General features: G+C 41.0%; 1 long non-coding RNA gene across 1 annotated transcript in view; it reads left to right on the forward strand.

Annotated features, from left to right (window-relative positions):
* The window catches only part of LOC117062104, a 30,156-nt gene extending 21,923 nt beyond the window's left edge, over window positions 1–8,233 (forward strand). The window contains exon 3 of the long non-coding RNA XR_004428218.1: window positions 8,223–8,233. This is a non-coding gene — a long non-coding RNA (uncharacterized LOC117062104). The remainder of the gene's footprint in view (window positions 1–8,222) is intronic.
* Window positions 8,234–8,562: the final 329 nt, after the last annotated feature.

The raw sequence follows: 8,562 nt of genomic DNA on the forward strand, positions 1-8,562 counted from the left end.
CTGGAACTAAAAGTGTTTCTTTTCATTATAAGCCTTTTTGCACTACTCAATATTTTAAACAACAACAATGCATTATTTCCATTTTAAAAATAAAAATCATGTAAAAAACATTACAGTTTTTATAAATCTACATAGTATATCACATTTTAGGCTTTCAGATAAGGCATAATTGATGTGATGATTAATCTCTGTGTGATCTCGAATTAACATTGCTTCACGTTTCTGTTATTTTTAGTACCTCTGAATCATTGTCATGAATTAAAAATAATATGCCTAAACCAGATAATAGAATTTGTATTCACAGGATGCCATTAAAAAAATTATTATTATTAGAGTTGTTGAATTCATCCTATTTCCTTCTTCCTACCAGCGTCGCTTTTAAAGCCACAGAACGATCTCTCTGTTATTGCAAGGATGTGTAGAGCTGAAAGAAAGGAGGCCATGGTTGGTTCATGTATCCTCTGTCTCAGCAACAAGGCAGGGAACTGCTCTTCCACTACATACTACAGTGAAGTTAATGAAACATCACACAGCTATAAGGAAGCCCTACTAAAAAAGAGAACATGTTTTGCAGTCAAAACAAAGGGTAAATTTTTTATTCACTTTCAAAAAGCAAAGAAGACAGCTGGCAAGAATTGCTCCCAATAAGCAAAGAAGTCAGTTGCCAAATATTGTTCTCATTGGCTGAGAGCTTCTACATCAAGCTTGTGCTTAAATTATTTTTTTCTCAGAAAATTGTATTTCTAAACAAATACTGTATATTATTGTTTTTCTTCACTGGTTTGCTGTTATATTTTAAAATATAGTTATGGGAAGCATTCTTGCACATCTAACAGGTAGTCAAGAAAAAAAAGAGATAAAATACATGCTCAAAAGGCAATGACAGTGAGTTCGTCTGAAATGTATTTTCAGTTTTTAATTTAAAAATAATAATAAAAACCAGTGCTGTGTGGATGTCCTTGCCCAGAGGTTTCTGTATGAAAAGAAACTGAACTGAATAAAAAAGTCTATAAGTACCATTAAGGTAAACAAAGTTATTCCATTTGTATCAAACTAAATACTATAAAATAGACTGAACATGGGAGAGGAAATGTGGGATTTCGTTATCTATGTGGTCCTCTTCAAGAATCAGATAAATTTCCAGGTGAACTGATCTTTTGAAGACCAGTCCCATGGTCTTCACACTCTGACATTGTAGAATTAAGAAAACAGGTGGCAGAGGCTTCATGAGGACCTATCTGATTGGCTTTATTTTCTCATTCATTCATGTATGTATCTACTTTAACAACAAATAATTATATCAAGCATCCTCTATGCCAGGAGTTGTCCTAAGCAATTCAGAATAAGGAAAGGGTGGATGTACTTGGTCCCCATTGACTGAGTGCTCTGCACTGCTTTTATCATGGGTGGGGAAGACAGGAAAAGAAGGATGCCTGTCCTTGAGCTTCCTGTTCAATTGGCAGTCCAGACAGATTCACTATGGCTGGTGAGTGTGGAGTGAACTCCTATCAACAAATGCTTGTTTAGAGATCTCTCTACTTTAGACTTTGTGTCTGGGCCTGTAATATACCTAAAGATGGCCAATGGTAATATTCAAGATGTCTTTCATCTTGTCTTTCACAAATAGGTGTTTATCAGAAATATTTAAACATATTCAAGTCTCCCCATCTTCAAACAAGTATAAACCAGCAAAAGATGGCCGGGTGATGCGGCCCACACCTGTAATCCCAGCACTTTGGGAGGCCGAGGCGGGCAAATCACGAGGTCAGGAGATCAAGAGCATCGTGGCTAACACAGTGAAACCCCATCCCTACCAAAAATACAAAAATAAATTAGCTGGGCGTGGTGGTGGGTGCCTGTAGTCCCAGCTACTCGGGAGGCTGAGGCAGAAGAATGGCCTGAACCGGGAGGCGGAGCTTGCAGTGAGCCGAGATCACGCCACTGCACTCTGTTGCCTGGGCAACAGAGAGAGACTCCATCTCAGAAAGAGAAAAAAAAAAAAGCAAAAGACAAAACAACCAATAAACTCGCCACTTGCTCTGCTCTTGTTCATTTTTCGGAGGGCGTGGGGATAGGACTGGGGGTGTTATTGTTTTCTCTCCTTCTTTAAAAGCCAAACTTGCCAAAAAGTTATTCTTTCCTACATTTAGCTTTCATTATTTCACCTCCTATTATTTTCATAATTCTCTTTGGCCCTAATTATGACAAACACAGGGATTCTTACTAAAATCACTAATTACATGTTGCTGAACCCATGAGACATATTTTATCTTCTCTTAACCTTATTTTTCAATAATACCTCAAATCCTGCCATTATCTACTTCTTAAAATTTCCATCCTTTGTCTTCCATAATTCTGTAGTCTCCTCTTGCTTTGCAAGCTCTTTCTTAGTCTCTTATATCTCATTATTCTATACCAAGGCATTGGATATTGGCATTTCTTAGGCTCATTTCTGGAATTCCCTCTTCTTTTATGCTTCTGTGTTCTCCCCAGTATATCTTATCTATGTTTATGGTGTAGATTACTCAGTTCTGATGATTTCTAAATTATTATTTCTCTCACAAACCTCTTAATGACCTGAAGAGTTAGGTATACAATCTGGCAAAATGTTTCACTCAGACATTTTGAGATTCCATCAGAAGGAAGTGTCCCCAAACTGAATGTATGTTTTCCCTGGTGGTTTTCTCCTTCTCTCTGTTCATCTTTGTAAATGACATCAACATTCATCCAGTTGTCCAAGATGGAAACCTGAATTATCCTAGAAACTTCTTTTTCCCTCCTTTCTTACATACAACCCATAACATAGGCCTATTGCTTTTATCTCATAAAGCTATTTTGAATGTGTCCACTTCTCTCTTTCTCATGAAGACTCTTTTATATACAGTAATAAACACATTAGTGGTCTCTTATCATCAAATTCCATCTCATTAAAACTTATTGTTCATTTTATAGCCAGAGATGGCATATATGTATGCATATTTTATTGTTAATCTCCTGCTTAAAACTCTTAAATTGTTTTTCAAACGCCTAAACATGAGCTGCAATTTTGCTGTGTGAACCTTGGTGATGATGGAGATCTTGCCCAAGATTTGTAGGTTCTTGAGTTTATCATCTCTCTATTTGTTTCACCCATTCAATAAATAATTATTTAGTTCCTGATATATAAAAGGCATTGTGCTATGCACTAAAAATATACTGCCGAGAAAGAAAGATAGCACAGAAAACCTTCATAAAAATTGTGTTCTCAGGTAGAGAAGCAGTGATGATGTAATTGTCTCATTTGTTACTCTGATAGAGGACACTGTCATAGAAAAAAAAATCACTTTACTTGCTTTCATGAGACATCAGCTCCAAGTAGTGGTGTGGTTCCCCAGAGCTAAGAATCACTGTAAAATGAGAGTTCCTCTTAGTCTTAGATAAAAGACCACTTAAGTGACCTGCATAGATCCTTCATTTTTCTGGAACCAGTTTAGTTTTTCCACATGTAATACACTTCCCTGTGATGCTGAAGATGCCTCAAGTCCATCTTTGTATACTACTCTCAAAGACCAATGCAAATAAGGCAACATAACTGTAGAAAGTGTGAGTCCAGAAACTAGAATCTAAAATAAAGTAGGTATTCTCTATGGACACAACAATGTTTAAGATTTTTTGTTCCTTTCACACTCAAACTCTGGCCCATAACACCCAATATTTTTCTAGTATTTGAATCACGTCAGAGCCCCTCCTTGACAGAGATGAGGTGGTGTGTAGGTGAGTAAAAGATCTATATTTAATATATAATATAATCAGAGAGAGAGAAGAGAGAGTAGTTAAATACTATATAAAAACACGAGAAAGGGGAAAAGAGAATCATAATATGTAGGTAAGCCTACTGATGTATATTTTTTTTTTACAAAAAACAAGAAACTCATATAATTGGAGTGGAGGAAAAGAGATTTTGTTGAAAATAAAGATTGACATGTACTTAGGGACCAGATCATAATTATTCTGAGCAGCACATAAATATGGATTTTATTCAAAGGTAATTAAGAGGTTTATAGATATTTTTAATAAGAGAGTGCAATAAGATAAAACCTAGGAAAACTGTTTAAAACTCAGAAAATTAATATTTGTACTAGACAATCAATGGAATATTTTATATTAAAAAAACTGTTGTTTCCATTAGGGGAGCCTAGAGGCAAAATTTCAGACTAGAAGATGATTTTTGTGTGTAGAATGAATGTAAATAATAAAGTATCCTGTTGGGCTACTCATCACAATTTCTAAATTTTACTGTTTGATTTAGCATATCCTTCCTTCTCCAAGCAGATCCTGAAATGTAGTCATTAGTTTTACCACTCTTGCCTCATTATTCTTCTCACTGTCTGGACATATCCTGGTAATCTGTATATTTGTATTTTAATCATTGAATTTGCCTCCTCCTGATTTTTGCTAATCAGTGAGTTTCTCCCAAGCCTGCCTCAAACCACACTTTCTCATATAACATTGACTAGCTTTATCTTGAATATCACCCTGTGAATTGCTTTTGTGTTTGTGCTTGTTGTTTCTACTTCAATTTTATTATGTCTTCTTGTATTCATTTCCTCACAGCAGTAAGTAAAATGCTGGGCACAGAAGAGGCCCTTTGCCCTCACATTAAATTAATGAATTATCTGTCGGCTGGGTGCAGTGGCTCAAGCCTGTAATCCCAGCACTTTGGGAGGCCGAGGCAGACGGATCACAATGGGCAGGAGATTGAGACCACCCTGGCTAACCCAGTGAAACCCCATCTCTACTAAAAAAGTACAAAAAACTAGCTGGGCGAGGTGGCAGGCGCCTGTAGTCCCAGCTACTCGGGAGGCTAAGGCAGAGAATGGCGTAAACCCAGTGATTTGCTTTCTAAGAAACTGATTTGCTTTCCAGGAAACTAATTGCTTTCCAGGCTTACCAGGGCGAGTATTAAAGGACCAGTGAGTAGGCAAGGCTAGGAGCAAAACTGCAAATTTAGTTTTTTTTGGTCACCTAGCTTCAGGGAAGAAAGTGTGGAGGGTGAGGTCTGTCGGCCTCCTTGCAAAGGAGGCCGAGAGAGTCACCCGGTGGAGCTCTTGGGCGGAGTTCCTGCAGTCCCGACAGGACTGGGGGCTGAGGAAGTGCGAGCAGCGCGCCCCCCCCCCACCCCAGCAGCTTTTATGTCCTGGGCCTGGGAGTGGGAGGGCAGTGGGCGGGACATAGGCAGGTCGGGGGCCGGGCGGTAGGCGTGGCTAGGCGGGTTCCAGTTTTTCTCCGTCGGAGATTGGGCTGCGCCTGCGCAGTCGACCTGTGTCTTTTCCGGGCGCGGGAAAGTTGACAGTGAAGAACCCAGAACTGTGCCATCTTGCCTCCGTTCGTCCAAACAGTCCAACCTTTTATTGATAATAGTGATAAGGAGCGCCGTGGTCTGTCTGGCTACTTCCTGCTGTTATGGGACGTCGTTAAGGTTGGGGTCTATGGTTGGTATTTGGACGTACGGATGAAGAAGCATCTGGTTGAAGGTGAGGCACGTGATCTCTTGAACTTTGGCTCGGAGAAGTTTGATTAAAACAGGAGCAAGACATAAGACAAAACAGAGGATTAGTATGGGAATTAGGAATGGGAGGATCTGCTGTATTACGGGCAGAGCCATATCGGTGGTCCGGGGGTGAAGGGGGTATTGTAGGTTTTTAATTCTGCTTTAATCCTGTTTAGGGTTTGAATGTTAGTGTCTACTAGGCCTGACTCGTTTACATAATAGCAGCATTCTTCTCCTAAGAAGAGACATGTTTCTCCTTTTTGGCAGTAAGTAAATATAATGCTCGCCTATTCTGTGCTGCTACTTGGGCCACTGAGGTAATTTGACGCTGTAGAGAGGCCAGGCTTTCAGCTGAAGCCTCTATGGCCTCTCAAATTTGAGCTGTTAGAGATTGGGTAGACTGTACCAAGTAGGCTAGTGCCCCAGTTCCAAGCCCTGGCGCCACTAGGGAGGAGGCCAGGGAGACTCCGATGACTAGGGGAAGGAAGACAGCCCATTTTTGGAGGTCATTAGGAGGAGGGTTAAATTGTATGACAAGTTCAGCTATTTCTGCTTTGCTATATAAGGTTAAACTAGGTACTAGGGACACTGGGACACAGAGGGATTGACCAATGGATGTGTGATTAAGGACCTTGAAGAGGATTTTGTTGCACCAGAAATAACCTCCGATGGGAGCCGTCTGGGTCTTAGAGGGTGGCTGGGTATAATTACACCAGGAGGTGTTTGGAGTAGAGTAGCAGAAAGGAAGGACTGGACTTTCTGGGTTTTGGTATAGTGGGACTTGGAGTAAGAACGGTTTTTGGGAGGTGCTTGTAGAGTTAGTTGTAGCAGCCTTGAAAGCAGTAGGTAAAGGGACTGCCACTAAGGGGGCTCTTTCAAGGGCCGCACAGAGAAAACAGTGGGAGAGAGTTGTTATGTTGGCTGCCTGTGTTAGGTTTAACCCTTGACGGACTAGTTTTAACCATGAGAAGGGGTCTTTATTGGAGGAGTGTAATTGATCTTGTAAGGCCTGTTCTTGTGATTGTATGGCTTAGGTTAAATTCCGTAGGACTTGTATGTTTTGAGGAAGGGATTTTTGCTGGACAAGTGTTCTTTTTATCAGGAGAGTAGCCATGGGAAATGAACTAAGAATTGTGTAGCCTGTGTAGAGTCCACCTTTGACTCCATCTGCCCATCGGGGGTCCTATGGGTCTTTGATATTTAATTGGTATTGAAGGGGGGTTCGTTGATTCGCAACAGTGAAGAGAGCAGTGGGTTTCTCCTGTCTCAAGGTTGCATAATGGATCTTACAATAAATATAAGGGCATCCTAGGTTCTTTTGTTTCCAGTAAGTCTTACAATTGTAATGTGTCTGATTGTGCAGGAAGCAGAGAGTCTTAGCTCCAGCCCCACTGCAACACGATAGGGTGAAATTTATAGTAAGATGGGGTTGGCAGCCTGAAGGGGGGCAGTCAGCAGTGCCTTGTAGCTGTGAGTGCTGTTTATTTTTGCGTGACCAGGTCTCAACTATAGAGAATCTCCATATGAAAGTTGGGTTAGTAATAGAGACTGAAATGCAAGAAAAAGATAGTACTATAAATATGAAATAGGACTTTATCTTCAGTGTAATCACCGAGTACACCTTGCCACTGAAGATATTCTATAAAGGTAAGTGGGAAAACCACTGTGATGGGCTATTATCTGGAGGCAAGTAGGGATCTGGGGTAATATATTGGAATTCTGTTATGTCTATATAGAGTATGGCGAGAAATCGGGATAAGCGTAAGAGGTCAGGGAACATGTGGTGGTTGAGGGAGTTTGGTGAATTTGAGGTGGGTAGGGGTAAGTCTAGTAGATGTTCACTGATTATCTTCTGTGGGGGCCTTTTCTAATTGTGATATATGGACTCAGTGCATGTGTCCCAGAAGTTTGGCTGCTGTGTATGTGGATAGGAGGACAGTATAGGGACCTTTCCACCTGGGTTGAAGATCTTTGGCTTGGATATCTTTTAAGTATACTTGGTCTCCTGGGCTGAGAGAGAGATGTGGGCTATAGGTGTCTGTTGGAGGGGGGTGTGCTAGTTCTGCATGTTGTCTCAGGAGTTGTCTCAAGAGGGTGAGGTATGGAAGATAAGTTGCCAGCGGGGAAGAAAGGGTGGGTAACTGCTGGAGGGTGAGGGGCTGGCTGTAAACTAATTCAAATGGAATGAGGCCTGTTGGACTCCATGGGGCTGCTCGCAGCTGGGTTAGGGCTAAAGGAAGGAGAGTTACCCACGATTGTCGAGTCTCGAGGGTTAGTTTGGTGAGCTGTTGTTTGATGAGTCCGTTAGCCTCTTCTACCTTACCAGACGACTGAGGTCTATAAGGGATGTGGAGTTTCCAGGTGATGTGTAGGAGGACTGCCACCTGTTGGACTACCTTGGAGATGAATGCTGGACCACTGTCGGACTGACGGGTGACCGGGAGGCCAAACTTAGGGATAATATGTACAGTGAGTATTGAAGCAACAATGTTAGCGGTTTCTCCTGTGGTGGGATAGGCCTCTATCCACCCTGAAAAGGTGTCCACAAGGGTTAAGAGGTATTTGAATTTTTTATGTTTTGGCATATGTGAGAAATCAATTTGCCAGTCTTTGCCTGGTTGGTGTCCTCTGAGTTGGTGGCTGGGATGGGGATTACGCAATGCGCATTGAGGATTTGTCTTTAGGCAGATAGAGCACTGCTGGTTGATTATAAGTGTTTTTGTAGTGTTGGACAGTGAAGGAGGGGATTTAGAAAATTGTATAAGGCTTTGGGTCCTATATGTAAAGAATTATGTATGTCTGTTAGAATGGTATGGAGTTGTGTTTCAGGAATAACTAATTTGTTATCAATATATATCCAGTCGTCTGTAGTTAATCTGGCTGTTGGATTTTGTAATACTTTGGACTTTTCCTCTTGGGTGTAAATAGGGGTATATTGAGGAGAGAGAAAACAAATAGAGGGAAGCATGGGGGTGGAGAATCCGGCAGCCGATTTGACAGTGGTGTCGGCAAATCTATTGCCAGCTGCTACT

The sequence above is a fragment of the Trachypithecus francoisi genome, unplaced genomic scaffold (assembly GCF_009764315.1).
Source record: "Trachypithecus francoisi isolate TF-2019V2 unplaced genomic scaffold, Tfra_2.0 Lachesis_group17, whole genome shotgun sequence".
NCBI classification, from domain to species: Eukaryota; Metazoa; Chordata; class Mammalia; order Primates; family Cercopithecidae; genus Trachypithecus; species Trachypithecus francoisi.